This window comes from Stomoxys calcitrans, chromosome 4 (genome assembly GCF_963082655.1).
Source record: "Stomoxys calcitrans chromosome 4, idStoCalc2.1, whole genome shotgun sequence".
NCBI lineage: Eukaryota > Metazoa > Arthropoda > Insecta > Diptera > Muscidae > Stomoxys > Stomoxys calcitrans.
This window is the reverse complement of record NC_081555.1, coordinates 169,519,474-169,546,025: the sequence shown is the minus strand read 5'-3', so window position 1 is coordinate 169,546,025 and position 26,552 is coordinate 169,519,474. Positions and strand designations below refer to the sequence as shown.

General features: G+C 36.7%; 1 protein-coding gene across 1 annotated transcript in view; it reads right to left on the bottom strand.

Annotated features, from left to right (window-relative positions):
- LOC106081192 (coactosin-like protein) overlaps positions 1-26,552 on the bottom strand; it is a 71,694-nt gene that overhangs the window by 5,485 nt on the left and 39,657 nt on the right. The window lies entirely within an intron of this gene.

The window sequence follows — 26,552 nt, the reverse complement described above, 5'->3', positions numbered from 1 at the left end:
CCAGCACGGTAGCTCCAATGGCCCCGAATGGCGTCAGCAATTGAGAGGCCAGAGGAGGCCAGGAAAGGAAAGGCAGTGCTGGCATGAGTTGCAGTGCAATATTGCACTGCAACTGCATGGTTTAGCCCGGCTAGGCTTTGGCTAATCAATTCTACGTATAATTTTCGTTTAATCCCATTTTATGGTGTACACACTCACCCATTTTTATGGCCACAAAAATAATTTTTGCTGCCATAACATTTTTTTTTATAGAAAAAAATTGAGTTGTAGAAAATCTACAAAAAAACCACCATTTTTGGTTAGGAACAATGGAAATTCGTATGAAAATATCTAATAAATTTTTCTGTTTAGTCAAATTGCCTTATAAGGGTTTCAATGTTTGTTTTTTTTTTGGAATTTGTTTTGTTTATTGCAACAAAACGCGCATAAAAAATGTTTCCTTTAATGTTGGTGATTCATGCAGGAGGCCGACAACACAAAAAAATTATGAAATTTACTTCCATAACACTTGGGAAGTGGAGAAAAATGAAAACAAAAAAGAAAACGAAAACGAAAAAGGCAACAAAATGTGCAACACCTTATTGGAGTGTTTTTGTCTGGGTCCCTACTCGGTAATTATATATCCAAATAAAGGCGGGATTTCTGTGTTCACAGCAAATATTTCATAAATTTTTGTTGTATGATTTTATTTTTATTTTTTATATTTCTTATATACTTTTTTTTATTTTTTTCTTACTTTGGAATTTATGGCATTTTATGGGATTTTTATTTTGTTTTATTTTAGATTTGTTAATAATTTTTTTTTTGATTTTTTTCCATCCATAGACTTTCGTTTTCAATTTCATGGCGTTGGAAATGTTCATGTTTCTCTCCGTTTTATAACTTTGTTTTGAGCAATTTATAGTGCCTAGCACTTTCGTTAGCTTTATTGAATGCATTTGAACCACGAATTCGAAAACATGAATTCCTAAAGAAATTTTCTTCATAATAATATTATTTGGCAAATTGATTGCATGCAAGTTTTCGCCAACACAGTTTTAATTAATTCACAATAGATGTCCATTCACAATAGATGTACATATTAAAGGAAATTACCAATTAAGTAACTTTAATCAATGCTGTCTTTTGGTGAAGGAATATTATTGGGTTGTCCAAAAAGTATTTGCGGATTTTTTAAAAGAAAGTAAATGCATTTTTAATAAAACTTAGAATGAACTTAAATCAAATATCCTTTTGTTACACTTGTTTTCTAAAGCAAGCTAAAAATAACAGCTGATAACTGACAGAAGAAAGAATGCAATTACAGAGTCACAAGCCGTTGAAAAATTTTTCAACGCCGACTATATGAAAAATCCGCAATTACTTTTTGGGCAACCCAATACATTCATTGAAATCAATAGAAATTTAATTATAACAAGTAAAAACATGCCAGGTCGAATCTTGGTTACCCACCTCCATGAATTCTGAGAAAAAAAATTTTCTTTATTAACCCATTAACGCCGAATGGGTAGAATAATACCCAAGAAAAAAGCTGTCTTCGCAAAAATTCTAGCTCGATTTAGGAAAAAGCTATCCTAGTGAAATTTGGGTTGGCGTAAAGTGGACGAATGAAACAAATTAAAAACAAGTAAAAACGTGCTAAGTTCGCCTGGGCCAAATCTTATATACCCTCCACCATGGATCGCATATGTCGAGTTCTATGCGCGGTATCTCTTTTTAGGCAAACAAAGAATAATGAATAAGAACTGTTATGATATTGGAGCTATATCAAGTTATAGTCTGATTCGGCCCATAAATTAATGCTGAACATTGTAGAAGTCATTGTTTTATATTTTAGTCCATTCGGCTAAGAATTGCGCCTTGTAGGGGCTCAAGAAGTAAAATAGGGAGTTCGGTTTATAGGGGAGCTGTATCAGGCTGCAGACCGATTCAGACCATATTTGACACGTATATTGAAGGCCATGGAAGAAGCTGCTGTACAAATTTTCTGCCAAATCGGATGAGAATTGCGCCCTCTTGAAGCCCAAAAAGTCAAGATCCCAGATCGGTTTATATGGCAAATATATCAGGTTAAGGGCCTATTTGAACCATATTTGGCACAGTTTTTGGACGTCATAAACAAACACCACATGTAAAATTTCAGCCAAATCGGATGGGAATTGCGCCCTCTAGAGGCTCAAGAAGTCAAGACCCCAGATCGGTTTATATGACAGCTATGTCAGGTTGTGAACCGATTTGAATCATATTTAGCACAGTTGTTGGAAGTGAAACCATAACACCACGTACAAAATTTCAGCCAAATCGGATTAGAATTGCGCCCTCTAGAGGCTCAAGAAGTCAAGACCCAAGATCGGTTTATATGGCAGCTTTATCAAAACATGGACCGATTTGAATCATATTTAGCACAGTTGTTGGAAGTGATACCAAAATACCACGTGCAAAATTTCAATCAAATCGGATTAGAATTGCGCCCTCTAGAGGCTCAAGAATTCAAGACTCAAGATCGGTTTATATGGCAGCTTTATCAAAACATGGACCGATTTGGACCATACTTAGCGTAGTTGTTGGAAGTGATACCAAAATACCACGTGCAAAATTTCAATCAAATTGGATTAGAATTGCGCCCTCCAGAGGATCAAGAAGTCAAGACCCCAGATCGGTCTAGGTTATGAACCGATTTGAATTATATTTAGCACAGTTATTGGAAGTAATAACAAAACGCCTCTTGCAGCCAAATCAGCCAAATCGAATAGGAATTGCGCCCTCTAGAGGCCCAAGAAGTCAAGACCCCAGATCGGTTTATATGACAGCTATATCAGGTTATGAACCGATTTCAAACATACTTAGCACAGTTGTTGAAAGTCATAACGATACACCTCATGCAAAATTTCAGCCAAATCGGATAGGAATTGCGCCCTCTAGAGGCCCAAGAAGTCAAGATCCAAGATCGGTTTATATGGCAGCCATATCAAAACATGGACCGATATGGATCCATTTACCATCCCAACCGACCTACACCTATTAGAAGTATTTGTGGAAAATTTCAAGTGGCTAGCTTTACTCCTTCGAAATTGGATTATCGGAAGTCGACAAAATTTTCTAAAAATTCTTAAGAGTTAGGTTTCTGGAAATAAACAAATATGCTCCGATCTGGACCATTTTTGGTTCGTATATCGACGGGTCTAATAAAACTCAGTGTTCTGAATTTTTACAAATCGGGAAATAAATGTGCCTGTTATAGGCTTAAAACCCTAAATCGGCATATCGGTTTATATGGCAGCTATATGTAAATATGGTCCGATATACACCTTCTTCGGGTCGGATGTCGAGGCCCCTAGTGCTACTCACTGTTTCAAAATCAGAGAATAAATGCGCCTTTTATGGTTATTAGACCCTAACGCTGAAGATCGGTCTCTATGGCAGCTATATCTAAATATAGCCCGATCTGGATCATAATCGGGACAGATATTGGGAGCATTGGTACCACAAAAAATACGCCCGTTATAGGCCTAAAACTCCAAAATCGGCAGATCTGTCTATATGACAGCTTTATCCATGTTACGATCTGAATCATTTTTGGTTCGGATATCGGCAGGCCTAATAAAAACCACTATGCCCAAATTCAGCGAAATCGGGTAATAAATGCGCCTGTTATAGGCTTAGGACCCTAAATCGGCATATCGGTCTATATGACAGCTATATCCAAATATAGTCCGATGTGGCCCATTGAAGAACTTGACCTGCGTATAGAAGAAATACGAGTCTGTGCAAAATTTCAACTCATTATCTCAATTTTTAAAGACTGTAGAGTGATTACTACGACGGACGGACAGACACACGGACATCGTAAAAACCTCTTAGAATTTTACGACGATCCGAAATATGTGTACTTTGTAGGTTCGGAAATGGATATTTCGATGTGTTGCAAACGAAATGACTAAATGAATATACCCCCTGTCCTATGGTGGTGGTTATAGCAGCGAGTTTATGTCAAATTCATTAAAATTTTCTTCAAAAAATTAAATTTTTTTTCAAAAAAAAAAATTAATTTAAAAAAATTTTAAAAAATTTCTATGTTAATGTAAATGCTCTAAGTAATAAAAAATATGAAAATTCAATAATCAAATCGGGAATTGGTTGTGGCTGCTGCTCAAGCAGTTTAATTGGGGAATCGGTATTTAAACTGTCTATACGAAGGTTGCCTTTAATATTTCGAGATTAGAGAACACAAAAACAAATATTAATCATCAAAAATATTGGGTTGGGTTTAGCTGTACTGTTTTTCAAAATATTCCCTTGGATGGGTTTGAGCCAATTTGTCAAAGCACTTTTGCCACCCTGATTGAGGGATCTCCAAAAACAACGGAACAACGGAAATAAAAAGATTTCATTCGGTGCCAAGTCAGGACTATTCGGCGGATGACTCATCAAATCCCTGTTTAGAGTGCTCAAAAATGCAGTTGTTTCGTATTTCTTACGATAGGTCACCTGACGATCCTGCAAAAACAGTTGGCGCACAGCATTAATGGTTTTTTGAAGAACAACTGATTTTGGACGACCTTCAGGAAATTCGTCTTGAATTCGACCTCGGTTGAATTCACCATACCATCGATAAACACTGGTCCTTGAGGAAGTTCAATCGTTAAAAATTGAATTAAGTTCGTCGCTGAACTGTTCTTGAGTTAATCCACGTCGAAAGTTGTAAAAAATAATCGCACTTAAATTTTGTCGATTTGTTTCCATTTTTTGGGCGAGATGAATCTTTTAAGTTACTGTAAACAACACAAATAGCGCTCGTATGTTAAAACGTTCTGAGTACGCATAACCTCAAAAATGTCAAGCTTTACGATAGAGCTGTCAGTTGGCAGATTACAGCACAAGAGTTTTCCAATCCCGAAATATAAAAGGCAACCCTCGTATCAGTACATAAACCTATGCGGATCATACTAGGCACGGACGCTGGAAGTCATAGCAGAAGTAAAATTTCATCCAAATCAGGTGAAAATTTAGGCCTCTAGGAGCTCAAATTTAGGTCTCAAAAAGTCCTTGTGCCAAATTTTAGCCAAATCAAATGAAATCTGAGGTCTTTAAGGGCTCAAGAAGTCAAAACTGGGGATCGTTTTTATATGGGGCCTTTATCCAAATCTGAGCCGGTAAGGCCCATTTGCAATGACCTACATCGATAAGGAGTATTTGTGCAAAAATTTCAAGCGGATATTTTTATTTGTTCGATCGCTATCGTGATTTTGACAGACGGACTCAGGGAAGGACGGACATGGCAGATCGACTCAGAATGCCAACACAATCAAGAATATATATTAGGGCGGGCTGGTTTTTTCGGAATTGTATAGCAAAAATCTGGAGGCCACCGTAGCGCAGAGTTTACCATGTCCGTCTATGACGCTGAACGCCTGAGTTCGAATCCTGGCGAGACCACCAGAAAAAATTTTCAGCTGTGGTTTTCCCCTCCTATTGCTGGCAACATTTGTGAGGTACTATGCCATGTAAAACTTCTCTCCAAAGAGGTGTCGCATTGTGGCAAGCCGTTTGAACTCGGCTATAAAAAGGAGGTCCCTTATCATTGAGCTTAAACTTGAATCGCACTACCCTCATTGATATGTGAGAAGTTTGCCCCTGTTCCTCAATGGAATGTTCATGGGCAAAAATTTGCAAAATTTTACATAAAATTCTCAGAAAAAACATGCATCTAAATTAAAAGCCAAGTCCGCACCTCTCGACTTGAAAATGTATATGCCCAACTTTGAAGAAGTACGGTCCAATGATGCCACCAGCATATGAACCGTACCAAACTGTGACTTTTTCTGGATGCATTGGTAGCTCTTGCAATGCTTTTGCCTGATCTTCGGCTTATTAACGTAACTATTGAGCCAAAAAAGAGCTTCGTCGCTCAATGGAAGTAGCACGCATTTTGGTAATAAATTTTTTTCGTTTATCGTTTGTAAGGCGAATCATGGTAAATTATAGACCAAACTGAAGATGTTTGACAGTGAGAAAAAACACGAAACGTTCGGGAGTTGTTTAAACCAGTGCTGCCAAAAAGATAATACAATAGTTAAAAAATCACTCTTTATTACGGATGCTGACTGAAGAAGGAAATCGACCTGTTCACGAGGAAGACAAAGGTGGGCTAATGAGACAGTGGATATAGGACAGGAGCAGGTGACACCTTCGCGGTAAAATCGAATCTACGATGGGAAACCGGGATGGAATGGAAGAGGCTTCAGATCGGATACCTGAAACGACACTTGAGTTCGAGTTCGAAATAGTTCATCAAGTAACCTATCGGCAGTTGCTGTCTTGTTGCTCTTCAACCGGGTATTGCTACGATGACAGTAAAAAAATGTCTCAACGTTTTTTAAGAATATTTTGTACTGTTTTGTCCACAATCTGCAGTTCATGACATCAAACAATTTCTCAAAACAATTCAGCCTACCTAATAACTATTGACGTCAGCAGGACTAATACTGTGCCCCATTATCATACTAATCTCGTTAGTCCTTTAAACGGAGAAAATAATGAACATAAGCATTTTCACTTGGCATTGGCAAAAAGAAAAAAAAAACTTTGCAAAATTTATTTTCAAATTAACACTCCCTGCTGAGAACAAAGAAAGAAATGTTCACAGTAAATGACTGCTGGGTAGGAGGTAAGTCTGCTTAGCATATTACAATTAAGAAATTTAATACTACTTTAAAAGCTGACATGACCTGACAGCCATGACACTTGTCCTTAAAAAGGGATAAGAGGTAAGAAATGGAAACTTAACATGAAAGTGAAGTGGAAGAAAGGTGTGTAAAAATTATTAACTTCATATACGTGGACTTTGCGAAAGGAACTTTAGCAAAAGATAAGGAAGGATATTTAAACATTTGCGTGTGTTTGTTGGCTGGTGCTTTGTGTTCATAATTTTTGGTAGTTCAAAACACAGGAGTTGCCGTTTTGATATTTTAAAGGCTAGTGCAAATTTGCCCATCGAACATTCCATTAAGGAACCGGGGTCAAACTTCTCCAATATCAATGGATGATGTCTGATTCAAGTTTTAGCCGTCCTTTTTATAGTCGAGTCCAAAACGGCGTGCCGCAGTGCGACGCCTCTTCAGGGAGAAGTTTTTACATGACATAGTGCCTCACAAATGTCGCCAGCAATAGGAGAGGATAATCACAGCAGAAAAAATGTTGTCTGATGTTCTCGCCAGGATTCGAACCCAGGCGTTCAGAGTCATAGCGGGGCATGCTAACCTCTGCGCTGCGGGGAGCAGTTTTTATATGGTATAGTACCTCACAAATGTCGCCAGCATTAGGAGAGGATAACCACAGCAGAAAAAATTTTGTCTGATGTTCTCGCCAGGATTCGAACCCACCGCACCGTACCGCAGAGGTTAACTTGCCCAGCTAACGCATTGGACGCATAACACCTGGGTTCGAATGCTGGCGAGAACATCAGACAAAATTTTTTCTACTGTGGTTGTCCTCTCCTAATGCTGGCGACATTTGTGAGGTACTATGCCATGTAAAAACTTTTCCCCAAAGGGGAGCACGACGTTCGAACTCGGCTATAAAAAGGAGGTTCTTTATTATTGAGCTTAAAACTCAACTCTTTTAAAAAGACAAATTTAATTTGGGAATTGATGAATTCGGCAAGTTTTTCAGGTTCCACTGCGCTTGCAGTGGCTCTAGGAGTAAAAATAGGCGATATATACATATATGAGAGCTATATCTAAATCTGAACCGATTTCCATGAAATTCACCAGTAATGTCGAGAGTCAGGAGAAAATCCTTCCTAACATTTTCAAGAGAATCGGTTAACAAATGACCATTTTATTGCATTATTACTGCAAATCGGACGAATATATACATGGGAGCTATATCCAAATTTGAACCGATTTCGGTAATGTCGGCGGTCATAAGAAAATCCTTCCTTCCAAATTTCGAGAGAATCGGTTAACAAAAGACCATTTTATTGCAGTATTACTGCAAATCGGACGAACATATATATGAGAGCTATATCCAAATCTGAACCGATTTTTTCCAATTTCAATAGTCTTTGTCTCTAGGCCGAAAAACATGTCCATACCAAATTTCAAGACGATCGGATGAAAACTGCGACCTGTACTTTGTACACAAATTAACATGGACAGACGGACAGACAGACGGACAGACAGACGGACGGACAGACAGACGGACATAGCCAAATCAAATCCGAAAGTGATTCTGAGTCGGTCGATATACTTATCAATGGGTCTATCTCTCTTCCTTCTGGGTGTTACAAACTAATTCATTATGTTATAATACCCTGTACCACAGTGTAGGGTATAAATATAAGACGCCATCTTAAGGCCATGTATTTACCGTGAAAGGCCTGTTCTAACCTGTCAATGCCACTCAATGTTAGAAAGATTTTGATACATGGAATTGGGAGACCTGGCCTCGCGTATGCAAAATCAGAAATAATATCAGGCCTTGAAGTCGCCGCATCTTTCTGCTGCGCTTAGGAGCTGAATTCCATGCTCGATTCTATGCTCCTTATCTTATGTTGGGTGTGCGGCATCGATGATCCCCCTTGAGGAAGTCCGGTATTTAGCGTTACTTGAACGTGGGGCAAACTTCCGTTCTGTTAAGTGCCAGGGATGAAACGTGACTGCAGGGTATATGCACTAAGGCAGTACGCTCCCGTTGACGGGTCAGTCTTTGTTTTCCCGAAGAAAGGACTCTGTGCTGGAGGTATTTCGTCTTTCATCTTCAAATTCCTGGTAATTGGGGAGTCTTATAGGCTTCTGGATGGATGGTGAGTCTTTTGTAAACAGGTTTTCGTAGTCCTGAAACGATTTCGATGCAGGAGTGGCTAGCCGGTTAGACTACCGCGATATACGAGGCAATTTAAACGGTGATGAAGCTTTCAGGGCAAAAATGCACTCTATAGGGGGCACCTCCGATTTCGCTGAAATTTCGTATGTAGATGTGGGTTGACCCCAGAAACACAAATCTGAAGTCCTTTTTGGGGGCAAAGGCCCCTGGACCCCCCTAGGGGCCAAAACCACCCCCACTTTGAGGGAAGTGGTCCACCCTAGACAATATGGGTATCAAATGAATATTCAAAAACATGTCCCAAAAATTGGACCCGGGAAGGACTTACGGGGTTTTGGCTCTCCAAACACATGGCTCTATATTGTAGTGATTGGTCTATATATCCATTTGGCGGGTTTTGGGCGGTCCCCGCGGCACCTGTTCCAAACAATAGAAACCCTGTTTTCTTTGTTGATTGTTAGAGTGCAAAAATTTCGAACTTATCGCACTACCAATCTCCGAGATCTGGTATTTTTGAAGTGCTTTTTAGGGCAGACATTTTGTCTCAAATATGGATATCAAATTCCTGTCCACTCCCAGATCCCTTTACTCTGAACCCCATATTGTCATGGTCGGTAAGTATAAACCGTTTGTAGGGTGTTTTTGGGCTGAGGAGGCCACCGGCACTTTGCCCTGAAAATAGATATCACATTCGTTCTTTACTCCCAAATAGCGTTGATTTGAGCTCCATATTGCTATAGTCGGAAATAAAATTCAGTTTAAGGGGTGATTTAGGACGTACCCCCAAAATTGGATATCAAATTCGTTTTGCTACTCTCAAATACCTTTCATTTGAGTCCCATATTGCCATAATGGGTCAATTAGTCTATTCGACGTATTTTTAGGAGGAAAAGAGCCACCTTGACTTGAACGGAAATTTGAATGTCACATTTTTAATCTACTCCCAAATATCGTTCATTTGAATCCTATATATGCCCATTTGGGGGTATTTGGGGGTGAGGCGACCTCCCATTACTTGGAACTAATTATACCATACAGCACTACTGTGGTACAGGGTATTATGAGTTAGTGAAGTGTGAAGTTAGTGATACTCAAAAGGAAGAGAGATAGACCCATTAAGATGAGTATACCGATCGATTCAGAATCACTTTCTGATTCGATTTAGCTATGTCCGGCTGTCCGTCTGTCTGTCCATGTTAATTTGTGTACAAAGTACAGGTCGCAGTTTTCATCCGATCGTCTTTAAATTTGGTACAGGCATATTTTTCGACCTAGAGAGGAAACCCATTGAAATTGGAAAAAATCGGTTCAGATCTGGATATAGCTCCCATATATATGTTCGTCCGATTTGCAGTGATATTGCAATAAAATGGTCTTTTGTTTACCGATTTTCTCGAAATTCGGCAGGAAGGATTTTTTTATGTCTGTTGATATTACTGGTAAATTTCATGGAAATCGGTTCAGATTTAGATATAGCTCTCATATATATAATGGCCCGATTTTCACTCCTAGAGCCACTGCAAGCACATTTATTGATCAATCCTCCTAAAACTTCGTACAACGATTTCTTCGACGACCTCAACAATGTCTGTAAAGTATGCTCGAAATCGGTTCAGATTAAGATATAGCTTCCATATATATATTTGTCCGATTTTCAGTAATATTGCAATAAAATGGTCATTTGTTAACCGATTCTCTCGATATTTGGCAGGAAGGATTTTTTTACGACTCTCGACATTACTGGGGAATTTCTTGGAAATCGGTTTAGATTTAGATATAGCTCTCATATATATATATATCGCCCGATTTTTACTCCTAGTGCCACAGCAAGCACATTTATTGATTAATCTTGCCAAAATATTGCACAACGCTTTCCCCGACGACTGCCACAGTATCTGAGGAGTTTGCTCGAAATCGGTTTAGATTTAGATAAAGCTCTTATATATATGTTCGACCGATTTTGAGAAATATTGCAAAAAAGTGATCATTTGTTATCCGATTTTGTCGAAATTTTGCAGGAAGGATTTTCTTATGACTCTCAATATTACTGGTGGAGGGAAATAAGGCGGCTGAGGAGCAGTCCAGCTATGGATCGTTGATAAGTGCTGTTCATGCTACTGCTTGGGTAAACCCACCCCTCTGCTATATCCTTGGCAAGCTGACCGCTTAAATGGAACGTGGTGTGATTCTGTGGATCGCATCTTTTTCCATTGTTGTCAATTTCCTACAAATATTTTTTTTTGCCTTTTGGCAACTCTGTTTCAGGACAAAATAAATGACGCCTTAAAATAGGGAGCGCTTTTAACTCCTGGAGGCGAGCAAAAACTCAACAACAGCTGCAATAAAGGAAATTTAATGAATTTCCATTGAAATCCAAGTCGCGCTGCTGGCTGTTGAGGTTTGGTGTTGATAATTATGGCTGCGCTGCTGCTGCTGAAGACTTAAGTTCGAAAGATGATTCAGAAGTTTATGCCAAAAATAAAAACCCCCACTCATACTCCACATGCACAGGCCATAAGACCATCATACTCCGGCAAACTTAATTCAATGGAAAACATATGTGTGGTGTGTGCTGGGCTGTACTGACTTTAAAAACCCAAGTCAGCGCCCAAATGCTGATGATGATAAAAAGCATTGAATCGCGTCGAAATATAAAACAAATGAAAACAGAGAATAATTTTTGAAATTGAAAACTTGAAAATGGCATTGAACTTGTTGCTGTTGTTGTTGTTGTTGTTTGTTGTCATTTGTTAAACACACCAAAAAGGCCATAACTCATTACGTCTCTGTGTGTTTTATTGAATTTAAGTTAAATGTTTAATTGGAAATACATACAGCGAAACACAATCACTTGATAAAAATCTTGAATGTTTCTTTGTTTTTGGTTTTTTGGGAAGGGGTTAAACAAACAATTGGCTTATAAAATTAATTTGTAAAAAACATTTTTTTTCTGATAAATTTTAAATTATGTCACCTTGTATAAACATTTCTTGATATAGATTAAATTTGGGTATTTTTGGTTAGGTGTATGTATACTTATGTTCTCAAGTGTATGCAATACACCACTGTGTTTTTATGTTTTGAAGAGTCAAAGTTATAGCACACTGCTGTGTAAATGTCGTCTAAAAATAAATGCCACAATTGCTTTAGTGTCAGTGCGTGTCCATCAAATGGATCCGCCCGTCTGTCGGCCCACAGACGGTAGTGTTGCAAACAGTGGGGCAAAATAAGAGGAAACAAAAAAAATGTGTTTTTTTTTTAATTTTTTACTCTTTTTTGTTGTGTTTTTTTGAGTTAATCTTAATGATCGAAGATTTCTTTTGCCACATAACTTCAAATACGGTACTTAAGTGTGTAAATCTTTCCCCAAAAGAGGTATTGTGATGTGAGCGTAAGTGCTATTTCACTTTCACTCACCCAAAATGGAAATTTGCTCACGAACATGCCATTAAAGAACAGGGGGCAAACTTCTTACATATCAATGAGTGCTGTCCGATTCACGTTTAAGCTCAATGATACACTGATAGAAAACAGAGATTGCAAGATCATGCACCAATGTTGCCATTATTATGAACAGGCGTTGTTGAAACAATTGTCAACATGTGTTGTTGATGTGGATGTAACGGAAGTAAGATTCTTGGCAGCACAAAAAAAAATTTTAAATAAAAAAAATACTGTGCACTAAATGTTGTCGGAATGTAAACGGTTGTGGACAGTTTCGAACGTTTCATACACAAAAAAAAAAACGTTGTTGATTTATGAAATCGTGTGGTAGATCTGATAACAGCTGTGGGTTGATAAGCTCCATCATAGGATGGGGGCATACTAATTTCATCATTCCGTTTGTAATACATCTAAATATTGATCGTCTAGACATTCTAAGTCGATTTAGCCATGTCCTTCCATCTGCCTGGCTGGCGAAAGTTTTCAAAACTTAAAAGGAATAAATCTAACTCATTCAAAACAAGTAAAAGCGTGCTAAGTTCGGTCGGGCCGAGTCTAGGGAACTCACCCCCATGGACTCTGCTCAAAATTTATACCAAATAAATTTAGTTAAAGGGCATAATTTTATGCTACATACCAAACGTCTGTCAAACCAGCAAAAATTAAAGCTTCTAGGAATCGTGCAATGATGATGGAGAGATCGATTTATATGGGAGCTCTATCTGGTTATAGACCGGTTTGGACCGTACATGGCATAGTTGTTGGAAGTCATTACAGAATACTATGACCAAAATTTCAGCCAAATCGGATAAAATTATGGTTTTCAGGGGCTCAAGAAGTTAAATCGGAAGATCGGTTTATATGGGAGCTATATCAGGTTCTAGACCGAGTTGAACCACACTTGACACAGTTGTTAAGAGTCATAACAGAACACTATGTGCAAAAATCAGCCAAATCGGATGAAAATTGCTGTTTCCAGGGGCTCAAGAAGTCAAATCGAGAGATCGGTTTATATGGGAGCTATATCAGGTTCTTGACCGATTTGAACTGCCCTAGCACAGTTGTTGGAAGTCATAACTGAACACTAGGTGCAAAATAGCAGCCAAGTTGGACAAAAATTGCGGCTTCAAGGAGCACAAGAAGTCAAATCGGGAGATCGGTTTATATGGGAGCTATATCAGATTCCTAACCGATTTGGACCATACTTAGTACAGTTGTTGAAAGTCATAAGGGAACATCACATGCAATATTTGAGCCAACTCGGATGACAGTTATGTTTCCTGGGGCTCAAAAAGTCAAATCCGAAGATCGGTTTTTATGGGAGCTATATAAGGTTCTTGATCAATTTAGACCTTACTTGGCACAGTTGTTGGAAGTCGTAACAGAACACGACATGGAAAATTTCAGCCAAATCGGACAAAAATTGCGGCTTCCAGGCGCTAAAGAAGTCAAATCGGGAGATCGATTTATATGGGAGCTATATCCAAATCGGAACCGATATAGCCTATTTGCATTCCCCAAGGACCTACATCAATACAAAGTATCTGTGCAAAATTTCAAGCAGCTAGCTTAACGCGAAATCGGTTAAAACCCTAAATCGGTAAATCGGTCTATATGGCAGCTATATGTAAATATGGTCCGATATACACCTTATTCGGGTCAGATGTCGAGGCCCCTAGTGCAACTCACTATTTCAAAATCAGGGAATAAATGCGCCTTTATGGCCTTTAGACACTAACGCTGAAGATCTGTCTTTAAGGCAGACATATCTAAATATAGCCCGATGCAACAAATAAGGCGCCTGTTATAGGCCTAAGACCCAAAATCGGCAGATCAGTCTATATGGCAGCTATATCGAAATATGTTCCGATCCGAAATATGTTCGATAGAACCGTCCCTGTTCAATGGAACCATCCATGTTCAAAAGAACCATTTATGTGTAATAGAACTTTCCTTGTTTAATAGAAATGACCCTTTAAAGTAGAAATATATCTGTTCACGCCGTTCCTGTTCCATAGAACAGATCCTGTTCTTTGGAACCGTCCCTGTTCTTTGGAACCGTCCCTGTTCTTTGGAACCGTCCCTGTTCTTTGGAACCGTCCCTGGTCTTTAAAACTGTCTCTGTTTCTTTAGAACCGTCCCTGTTCTTTAGAACCGTCCCTGTTCTTTAGAACCGTCCCTGTTCTTTAGAACGGTTCCTATTCGATATAACCGACCTTGTTCGATAGAACGTCCCTGTTCAATGGAATCGTCCCTGTTTATAAGAACCGTCCATGTGCAATAGAAAATTTCCTTGTTTAATAGAAATGCCCCTGTTAAGTAGAAACATCTCTGTTCACGCCGTTCCCGTTCCATAGAACAGACCCTGATCAAAAGAACCGTCCCTGTTATTTGGAACCGTCACTGTTCTTTGGAACCGTCCCTGTTCTTTGGAACCGTCCCTGTTCTTTGGAACCGTCCCTGTTCTTTAAAACCGTCTCTGTTTCTTTAGAACCGTCCCTGTTCTTTATAACCGTCCCTGTTCTTTGGAACCGTCCCTGTTCGATATAACCGTCCTTGTTCGATAGAACGTCCCTGTTCAATGGAATCGTCCCTATTTATAAGAACCGTCCATGTTCAATAGAACCATCTATGTGCAATAGAACTTTCCTTGTTTAATGGAAACAACTCTGTTCACGCCGTCCCTGCTCCATAGAACAGACCCTGTTCTTTAGAATCGTCCCTGTTTCTTTTGAACCGTCCCTGTTCTTTAGAACCGTCCCTGTTTCTTTAGAACCGTCCCTGTTCTTTAGAACCGTCCCTGTTTCTTTAGAACCGTCCCTGTTTTTTTTAGAACCGTCCCTGTTCTTTAGAACCATCCCTGTTCGATATAACCGTCCTTGTTCGATAGAAAGTCCCTGTTCAATGGAATCGTCCCTGTTCAAAAGAACCGTCCATGTTCAATAGAACTATCTAGGTTCAATAGAACTTTTCTAGTTCAATGAAAATGTCTCTCCTAAATAGAAACGTCCCTGTTCAAAAAAAAATCTATGTTCAATAGAACCGTCCAGGTTCAAAAGAACCATCCTTGATCAATAGAAAGCTTCCCTGTTTGATAGAACCGTACCTTTCCGTCTCTACTTTAAAGAGAAAAACTGCTGAACATCCAACCTTAAAGTTCGTTAAGTTCAGCCGTGTCGGACTTTGGATACCCACCACCTCGGGTATGTAAACCACCTTTCGTCATTATCGAAATATGGCCCGATTTGGGCCAAATTCGACGCGGATATTGAGTGGTCTATTAAGTACAAGTCATTGTTCAATTTTGTAGAACCAAATATTGGTCTTTTTGGTAGCCAAATAAATCCAAATAAAGACCGATCTGAACCATATACGACACGGATGTCGAAAAGCCTAACATAAGTCACTGTGTCAAATTTCAGTGAAATCGGATTATAAATGTGATTTTTATGGGGCCAAGACTTTAAATCGAGAGATCGCTTTACATGGCAGCTGTATCAAAATCTGAACCGATCTGGGCGAAATTGAAGAGGGCTGACGAAGGGCCTAACACAACTCACTGTCCCCAATTTTAGCGAAATCAGACAATAAATGTGCCTATTATGGGCCCAAGACCTTAAATCCAGAGATTGGTCTATAGGGCAGTTATATCCAACTCTGGACCGTTCTGGGCCAAATTGCAGAATGTTGTCGAAAAACCTTACGGAACTCATTGATCCAAAATTTCGGCGAAATCGGACCATAAATGCGTCTTTTATGGGCCCAAGAGGATCCGTCGTACAAAATTTCAGACAAATCGGATAATAATTGTGACCCTAGAGGCTCACGAAGTCAAGATCCCAATCGGTTTACATGGCAGCTATATGAGGTTATGAACCGATTTGAACCTTATTTGACACAGTTCTTGAAAGTCATAATAAAATACGTCATGCAAAATTTCAGCCAAATCGGAAAAGAATTGCGCCCTCTAGAGACTCAAGAAGTCAAGACCCAAGATCGGTTTATATGACAGCTATATCAGGTTAAGGACCGATTTGAACCATCCTTGGCACAGTTGTTGAATATCATAACGAAACACGTCATGCGGAATTTCATTCCAATCGGATAAGAATTGCGCACTCTAGAGGCTCAAGAAGTCAAGACCCAAGATCGGTTTATATGGCAGCTATATCAGATTATGGACCGATTTGAACCATACTAAGAATTGCGCACTCTAGAGGCTCAAGAAGTCAAGACCCAAGATCGGACGGACATGGCTAGATCGACATAAAATGTCGGAACGATCAAGAATATATATACTTTATGGGGTCTCAGACGAATATTTCGAGTAGTTACAAACAGAATGACGAAATTAGTATACCCCCCATCCTATGGTGGAGGGTATAAAAAAGCTTTAAAATTGTTTTTGTACAATCCCAAGTCCATAATGTCACTGTTTAATATCTTTCAAATCCAAAATCGGCCCACTGTTTTATCCCATCATTGCGTACCTAAGTGACTAACTATGGTGATACATTACTCTGTCTCTCTGCTCATCCGTCTGTCCTGGTTTCATTCGCCTTCTCACCTTAAATGTTGTTTAAGTTGACCGATCAACTGGCCAGCCAGCCAGCTAGCTAGCTAGCCATGCAGGCAGGCAGACAGTGGATTAACGCCCAGAATCAAGGTACTCTACCACGACACACGCCTTATTTTATGTCTTGGCAGAAAAAGTTTCATTATTTCGTAGCCAGTCCTAATACTCGTGTCGACTGTGTGGTATGGTTTTTTGCATTGACTCACATGACTTTTCCCCGAAAAAGTATGAAGAAACAAAAGTTCATTCGTTGGCAATAAAAGAGATATGAACAAATGGTCACATCGAAACCTTAATTTACATAAGTAGCTAACTTGACTTGGCTGGTTTGCAAAGAAACTACAAAACAGCAGAAAACAAATGTGAAGTTTTTGGAATTATAATAAATTTAGTAAAAAATAGAAAATTTAATCAAAAATAATAAAAAAAAAATAATAAAAACCACAAGGGAATGTGGGTTTTATTATTTTTTTTTTATTATTTTTGATTAAATTTTATTTTTTTTTTTAATTTTATTGTATATTAATTTTAAATTTTTTAAAGTTTTATTTTGTTTTTAATTTTTTTTTGTTTTAAATTTTACTTTTATTTTATATTTTTTTTTATTTTATTTAATTTAATTGTTTTTATTTTATTTTTTTGTCTTATTTTATTTTATTTTATTTTTTTATTTTATTTTATTTTATTTTTTAATATTTTATTTTATTTTAGGTTATTTTATTTTATTTTATTTTATTTTAGGTTATTTTATTTTATTTTATTTTATTTTATTTTATTTTATTTTATTTTATTTTATTTTATTTTATTTTATTTTATTTTATTTTATTTTATTTTATTTTATTTTATTTTATTTTATTTTATTTTATTTTATTTTATTTTATTTTATTTTATTTTATTTTATTTTATTTTATTTTATTTTATTTTATTTTATTTTATTTTATTTTATTTTATTTTATTTTATTTTATTTTATTTTATTTTATTTTATTTTATTTTATTTTATTTTATTTTATTTTATTTTATTTTATTTTATTTTATTTTATTTTATTTTATTTTATTTTATTTTATTTTATTTTATTTTATTTTATTTTATTTTATTTTATTTTATTTTATTTTATTTTATTTTATTTTATTTTATTTTATTTTATTTTATTTTATTTTATTTCATTTATTTTATTTTATTTTATTTTATTTTATTTTATTTTATTTTATTTTATTTTATTTTATTTTATTTTATTTTATTTTATTTTATTTTATTTTATTTTATTTTATTTTATTTTATTTTATTTTATTTTATTTTATTTTATTTTATTTTATTTTATTTTATTTTATTTTATTTTATTTTATTTTATTTTATTTTATTTTATTTATTTTATTTTATTTTATTTTATTTTATTTTATTTTATTTTATTTTATTTTATTTTATTTTATTTTATTTCATTTATTTTATTTTATTTTATTTTATTTTATTTTATTTTATTTTATTTTATTTTATTTTATTTTATTTTATTTTATTTTATTTTATTTTATTTTATTTTATTTTATTTATTTTATTTTATTTTATTTTATTTTATTTTATTTTATTTTATTTTATTTTATTTTATTTTATTTTATTTTAATTTTTATTTTATTTTATTTTATTTTATTTTATTTTATTTTATTTTATTTTATTTTAATTTTTATTTTATTTTATTTTATTTTATTTTATTTTATTTTATTTTATTTTATTTTATTTTATTTTATTTTATTTTATTTTATTTTATTTTATTTTATTTTATTTTATTTTATTTTATTTTATTTTATTTTATTTTATTTTATTTTATTTTATTTTATTTTATTTTATTTTATTTTATTTTATTTTATTTTATTTTATTTTATTTTATTTTATTTTATTTTATTTTATTTTATTTTATTTTATTTTATTTTATTTTATTTTATTTTATTTTATTTTATTTTATTTTATTTTATTTTATTTTATTTTATTTTATTTTATTTTATTTTATTTTATTTTATTTCATTTTATTTTATTTTATTTTTTTATTTTATTTTATTTTATTCTATTTTTATACTAGGCATTAATTATGTTTCCTCAGCACGAAATTTGGAATTCTTTAGGCAACATTTCATTTCCTGAGTAAAGTGCATTTTTAAAAATGACTCATATGCCAAACATGCAGCCGATACATTTCCTTCCTTGTTTTCTTAGGATATGTGCACATTAACTTGTGGAGGGGGCTATGCATCCACACATGTGCCAAACAAAAACATTGGGGTGCTTATAAGTCTCCCCTGAACACATGCCCTAACCTCTGTATGGCGGTAAAAAAACTGCAGCCATATCGATTGCTTCGAGTTTTTAGTTCTTTGTTGGCTCCGCCACTAAAAGTGAAGTCAAAATTTTCTTAAGAAATCAATGAATGCGTCTTAGCCAGTGTTTTTATGTTTTTGGTAAATGACGATCATCGTCATCACTCTCTTCATTTATTGCGTGATCATGGCCAATTGGGAAAAAATATTTTTAAAATGCCATTAAATAAAATGCATGGTTGAAGATAATGTCAAGGGGAATATTTAACCCACAATATAACTTGGAGCTATAGTTATTGTTACACTGGAAAAAATATTCAAAAAGAAACACCGCTGAAAGCTGGTACCACAAGAAGAACGTTAGGAAATTATAGGGCGAAAATCTGTAAGAATCTGTGAGACTTTTAGTTTGCGTAAAGTCCTTAATAAGGACTGCAGTACACTAAGCTCGTTGACTACCTTGCCCTATTTTTATACCCACCACCACAAAACACCTAACACCTCAAAATATTGATTGATACACATATGTATTTTTGATAGTCTTGACATCTTAAGTCAATTTAGCCATGTCCGTCCTTCCGTCAGTCGAAAATACGATAGCTGACAACCGAATAAAGCTATCCGCTTGAAATTTTGCATAGATACTTCTTTCTCTCATTGAGGTATAGTTGGGGATGGAATATGGGTCATATCGGTTCAGATTTGGATATAACCCCCCTACACAGATCCCCAGTTTTGACTTCTTGAATCCTTACAAACCGCAATTTTTGTCAGATTTAGCTGCAATTTTAAGTTTAGTTATCTTCCCGAGTCCTTTATTGTCGCGATCAATAGGTCCTGCTGAACGGCAGGATCCCCCCGCGATCCTTCCGGGTGGATTTGGGGTTGGGCAGGGCCCGCAGACACCAAGGAATAAATTTCTATGTTAGATTTGTACTCTACTTTTAAATACCTCTCATTTGATACCCATATTGCCCAAAGCGGTAAAAGTGTCCTGTTGGGTGGCGTTTTTGGGGGTGGGGGATCCCCCCGACACTTAGGGTAACATTTTTATGCCAAGTTAGTACTCTCCTATTAAATACCTTTCATTTAATACCCATATTGCCCAAGGCGGTTTAAATGTCCTGTTGGGTGGTGTTTTTGGAGGTGGGGGATCCCCCGACACTTAGGGTGACATTTTTATGTCAAGTACGTACTCTCCTCTTAAATACCTTTCATTTGATACCCATATTGTCCCAGTCGGTTAACATGTCCGTTCCGGTGGGTGAGATGAGGCGTCCCCCCAGGGTAGGTGACCCCAAAATTTTTAACAAATTTCATGTTTTTGGGGTACCATAAGGTGGCATGCAAAATTTGGCTTTAATCGATGCACCCATCTCCGAGATCTGGCATTTTTGAGAATTTGTTTGTATGTATGGTCCTTATAGATCTGAAAGGGGGAGCGGACCCTCCCCTTTACCCTAATTTTCAGAAACGCCAAATCTCGGTTATGGGTGGTGCGATTTAAGCGAAATTTTGTGTTCTCTCTTATAGTAACCTAAAAACAAAAATTTTGTATCCAAATTTCGGATGGGTTATCTAAGGGGGTGCAGCCCCACCCCCAAAACCTACCAAATATATATATATAGACCAATCATGACAATATGGAACTCAAATGAAAGATATTTAAGAGTAGAAAACGTATCTGCTATCTAATTGTCGGACCAAGTGTTTGGGGGACCACCCCAAACCACAAAACACCCCTAAACCGACATTTTTACCGACCTCGGCAATATGGGACTCAAATGAGAGGTATTTGCGAGTAGAATATGAATTTGGTATCCAAATGTAGGACCAAGTTTCTGGGGGTGCACCCCTTCCGCAAAACACCCCCCAACCAAGAGTTATTTACTGATCATTGGAAAATTGGGGCTCATATAAAAGGTATTTAAGTGTAGAATACGAATGTGATATCCAAATGTGGGACCAAGTGAATGGGGGGCCGCCCCCTTCCAAAAAAAACCCCCAAAGAGGACAAATTTACTACAATACCAATATGGGGCTCAAATTAAAGGTCTTTGGGAGTAAAGCACGAATCTGATATGAATATTGGGGAAAAAGTGTGTATGGGGCCACCCCAACCCCATAACATTACCCATATAGGACGTATTTGCTGACCATATATAGCCGCTATATAGACCGATCTCCAGACTTAAAATGTTGAGGCAATAAATCGGTAGTTTTTCATCCGATTTCGATAAAATTTGGCACAGTGACACCTACCCATTTCTGAGAAGTGTAGTTCAGATCGGTGATATAATGGTGCAGTAGCAAACTATTGCCCACTCCACGGAAAATGCTACGAAATCCATACTTGGGTACCGGAAGCCTCCTCTAAGAAACCCATGGTACGACCAAGAGTGTCGAGATGCTACTGAAGCCAAGAATGTGGCATATAGAGCAACCCTGCAATCAGTAGCAACGCGCCAGATGAAGCAGAGGTATCGGGAGAAAAGGAGAGAGGAGAAACGTCTATTGCCCGCAGAAAGAAAAAGGAAATGGAAAGACGTGAGTGTGAGCGAATTGAGATGTACAGGCGTCAGCATGAAGTCCTGAAATTCTACCAAAGAATTAAACATCAAACCGATGGCTTTGGTGCAGGCACATCCTCCTGCAGAGACAAAGAAAGAAATCTGGTAACTGACACAGATAACATGCTGAGGATATGGATGTGAACATTTTACCCAACTGCTAGTGTCCGATGTTGGCGGCGAAGAGGATACCGCAAAACCAATCCCTGATGATGGTATAGAATGTTTACCTCCTAGTCAGAATGAGGTCCAAGTAGCAGTGACCCGACTAAAGAACAACAAGGCAGCAGGAGCCGACGGGTAACCCGCTGAACTATTTAAGACCGGAGGCGACACGCTGATAAGGCGTACACAAGAAAGGAGACAAGACGGAATATGCCAACTACAGAGGAATAAGTCTCCTCCACCTTGGCATACAAGATACTCTCGAGCGTACTGTGTGAAAGATTGAAACCTAAAGTCAGTGAGATGGAGTATTTGAGAGAAAGATTCTTCGTAAAATCTATGGACCAGTTTGCGTTAATAGAGAATATAGGCGACGTATGAACCACGAGCTGTATGACGACGATAGAATCGAAATACAACGGCCGCGTTGGCTAGGTCCTGTTGTCAGAATGGATGAAGAAGCTCCAGCAAAGAAGTCTTTTGCGGGCAAACACGGTGGTACACGCAAACCGAAAGGAAAGATCAAGTTGTGGGAGACACCTCGAAACTTGGTGTCAGAGATTTTAGAATGAGCGCAGAAGATCGAGGCGCTTGGAATGCTTTTCTACGTTCGGCTAGTGGAACAAATATTCTGTCATAGCCAATTAAAGTAAGTAAAGTGAGGTTCTTCAGATCGAACTATATTTGGATATAGCTGCCCTTAGATCGCCCTCCCTATCTACCGATATATGGTATTGAAGCCATAAAAGATCGATTTATTACTCGAATTGAAATTTGGCATAGTGTGTTCTGGTAGACTCCTACGCATTCTTGTCAAATGTGGTCCAGATCGGACCATATTTGGATATAGCTGCCATATAGACCAATATCTCGATATAGTGTAAAGAGGCTATAAAAGGAGCATTTTTCATCCAATTTCATTGAAATTTGGCAATGCGAGTTCTGGTACCACTCTTAACGTTTTTGTTGAATATCGTCAAGTTCAGACCATATTTGGATATATTGGGTTGCCCAAAAAGTAATTGCGGATTTTTTAAAAGAAAGTAAATGCATTTTTAATAAGTCTTAGAATAAACTTTAATCAAATATACTTTTTTTACACTTTTTTTTCTAAAAGGAACAGCTGATAACTGACAGAAGAAAGAATGCAATTACAGAGTCACAAGCTGTGAAAAAATTTGTCAACGCCGACTATATGAAAAATCCGCAATTACTTTTTGGGCAACCCAATAGCTGCCATATAGACCGATCTCCCGATATAGAGTGTTGATCCCAGCTCCATTTTTCATCCAATTTATATATGATATGAGTATATTATTTTCGTGGCATGGTATTTCACTAAAAGCTCTGTTCCATATAAAGTGAAAGAAGGCGCAGCGGAGCGGGCCCGGTTCAGCTAGTAGGATAATAAATATATCCATGGGAAATGTTTAATTTTTAATTGTTTTGTTTACATTCTAAACTTATCTTTGCATGTGCAAATAGAATAATAATTTAACCACCTCTAAAGTATTCATTAAAGTATGACGTGGAAAAGTAGGGAGTGTTCATGAAATTTTTTACTCATTGATCCTTTGGAAAAAAAAATAAACGCCTATGTCATCATCACCTTCATGACCTACTATCACCACCATGGTTTTTATATCCCTAATAATATTTGCTCTCAACATTTTAATTAAGGTCTTATTAAATTTGAACATTTAAGTGCTACTTGTTTCGGTTTCCGTTGTTGACGACGCATTGAAAGCAGGTCGTTCGTGAATGTGTAGAGCTTCTATTTTCTAAATTGTAACACACCTGAAAAATGGTAAAAATAAATGTGCCCAAAATTGTGTTATCATCGCCTGTGGCATTAAAGTAATTAAATAAAAATGCAACACACACACACACACACACACACACTCTAAGTGCTAATGGCTGTTTTCCGCGGTTTTTATAGCAAAGCAAAAAAAACGAATGAATGATTTATTAATATTCATGAGAGAAATAAAGTCAACCAATAAAAATAGGGTATTAATAGAGCATTGATTGATGTTGGTAAAGAATTTATAAAAATTATTTGCAATATACAGGGTGGCTGATGAATATTGCTACAATGATGAATATTGCTACATTTTTTTTTCGGTGTATGGAATACATTTTTCTTTTATTCATGTTAAATTAAATTATTAAATTAATTATTAAATTATTATTAATTAAATTAATTAATTAATTAATTAAATTAATTATTAAATTATTATTATTAAATAGAAAAAAAGTTATTACATTTTTTTTTGGTAGCGGCTTTCATCAGCCACCCTGTATGTATGTAATATCTAGGAAATAGATTTCAAAATAAAGCTCGAACAAGGAAAATACCTTTATATCAAAAGTCGCCTAAGCAACCTGGGGAGTGTAGTGAAAGGAACCATGTGGAGATATGGTAATAAAATTAGCCCTTATTACCAGTGGGTGAAGTATCAAACTGAGGGGATATAGAGATAATCTGGTAGATCGTAGTAGAAAAGTTAATACCAAACGTGTTCATTTTAATACCATTCGGTATTAATAGTAAGGCAACACCGTATGGCACAAAAACAATACCGAATAGTATGGATAAAATAATAACAAATAGTATGGATGAAATGATTAGTACCGTTTGGTACTAAACTTATTACCGAACTGGTATTGGTATTGGATAAAATAATAACGAATAGTATGGATGAAATGATTAGTACCGATTGGTACTAAACTTATTACCGAACTGGTATTGGTTTTAATACCAATTTGTTATTGGTTTTAGCACCAGACTGTTATTGGTTTTAGTACCAACCCGTAATTGAGTATTCCATCCCCTAATGAACCGAAAAAAAAACATTGACAATAATTTTAATTTAATTTTATTTACATTATTTATGTAACAATTACAACAAGTATTAAAAAGACGTCAAGTTCGGCCGGCTAACACAACTCACTGTCCCAAATTTCGGCGAAATCGGACAATAAACGCCCCAAAAAAATAAATCGATAGATTGGTCTATATGGCAGTTACATCCATATCTGGACCGATCTGGGCAAAATTGAAGAAGAGTATCGAAGGGCATAACACAACTCACAGTCCCAAATTTCGGCGACATCGGACAATAAATGTGCCTTTTATGGCCCCAAAACCTTAAATCGAGAGATCGGACTATATGGCAGCTATATTCAAATCTGGAACGATCTAAGTCAAATTGAAGAAGAATATCGAAGGGCCTAACACAACTCACTGTCCCAAATTTCGACGACATCGGACTACAAATGCGCCTTTTATGCGCCTAAAACCTTAAATCGAGAGATCTGTCTATATGGCAGCTGTATCCAAATCTGGACCGATCTTAGCCAAATTGAAGAAGAATATTGAAGGGCCTAATACAACACCCTGTCTCAAATTTCGGCGACTTCGAACTACAAATGCGCCTTTTATGGGCCTAAAACCTTAAATCGAGAGATCGGTCCATATGGCAGCTATATCCAAATCTGAACCGATCTAAGCCAAATTGAAGAAGAATATCGAAGGGACCAATACAACTCACTGTCCCAAATTTTGGCGACATCGGACAATAAAAGTGCCTTTTATGGGCCCAATACCTTTAATCGAGGGATCGGTCTATATGGCAGCTATATCCAAATCTGGACCGATCTTGGCCAAATTGAAGAAGAATGTCGAAGAAACCAACACAACTCACTGTTCCAAATTTCGGCGACATCGGACAACAAGTGCGGCTTTTATGGGCCTTTCAACCTTAAATCGAGAGATTGGTCTATATGGCAGCTATGTGCAAATCTGGACCGATCTGAGCCAAATTGAAGAAGAATATCGAAGGGCCTAATACAACACACTGTCCCAAATTTCGACGACATCAGACTATAAATGCGCCTTTTATGGGCCTAAAACCTTAAATCGAGAGATTGGTCTATATGGCAGCTATATGCAAATCTGGACCGATCTGTGCCATATTGCAGAAGTATGTCGAGGGGCTTAACTCTACTCACTGTCCAAAATTTCGGCGACATCAGACAACAAATGCGGCTTCTATGGGCCTAAAACCTTAAATCGAGAGATCGGCCTTTATGGCAGCTATATACAAATCTTGACCGATCTGTGCCATATTAAAGAAGAATATCGAAGGGTCTAACACAACTCACTGTCCCAAATTTCGGCGAAATCGGACAATAAATGCGCCTTTTTTTGGGTCTTAAACCTTAAATCGAGAGATCGGTTTATATGGCAGCTATATCCAAATATAGACCGATCTGAGCCAAATTGAAGAAGAATATCGAAGGGCCTACCACAACTCACTCACAAACGGTCTTGACTTCTTGAGCCTCTAGAGTGCGCAATTCTTATCCGATTTGAATGAAATTTTGCAAGTAGTATTTCGTATGATATCCAACAACTGTGCCAAGTATGGTTAAAATCGGTCCATAACCTGATATAGCTGTCATATAAACAGATCTAGGGATTTGACTTCTTGAGCCTCTAGAGGGCGCAATTCCTTTCCGATTTGGCTGAAATTTTGCATGACGTATTTTTTTCTTACTTTCAACAACTGTGTCGAATAAGATTCAAATCGGTTCATAACCTGATATAGCTGCCATATAAACCGTTCGGGGATTTGACTTCTTGAGCCTCTAGAGGTCGCAA